The sequence below is a fragment of the Trichoderma reesei genome, assembly GCF_000167675.1.
Source record: "Trichoderma reesei QM6a unplaced genomic scaffold TRIREscaffold_26, whole genome shotgun sequence".
Classification (NCBI taxonomy): Eukaryota; Fungi; Ascomycota; class Sordariomycetes; order Hypocreales; family Hypocreaceae; genus Trichoderma; species Trichoderma reesei.
In genome coordinates, this window is record NW_006711173.1 from 432,691 (window position 1) to 433,400 (window position 710).

Consider the following 710-nt stretch of genomic DNA (forward strand, 5'->3'; position numbering starts at 1 on the left):
AGTAAGTAAAAAGCTATTTTATTTTAAATAGCTACTATTTTTTATTATTATTATTAACTTATATAGCTGCTATAATATTATATTATAGCTAGTTAAAGGGGTCTGCTTTATTAAGTGCCTTTTTTAACTATAATATAAATATTATTAAGTGTATTTTTTAATAAAGTAGTAATTTAATTTTATAAGTAAGCAGGTTAATGTATTATTTAATAATAAAAAGGCCTACTTTTTATTATTTAAATTTCTTTATTTACTTTAAAAAAGAATATTTATAATATAAATATAAATAAACCTTATTATTAATATTAAATATAATTTAGTAATGCTATATATTAAAATAATACTTATACTAGGTATTAGTAAAATCTATTATAAGCTATGCCTTATATTACTATAATATATATAATATATTAAGTAATATATTAGCTAAGCTAAATAGTATAAGCTATTCTTTTAAAATTATTAATAGTATTTAAGGTTAAAAGCCTATAATAAGTTTATTTAAGGAATAGCTAATAGCATTAATAAAGGCATTATTAAAGGATAACTAAATTATTATTAAGCCTAATAGCTAGTAGCTATTAATATTAATATTAAAAAAGGTAATATAATACTGCTTTAATAATAGGTATTTATAAATTCTATCTAGCTATTATTAATGAAATATTATATTATAGTTATAATAAGCCTTATATAAAGGAGGTAAAATA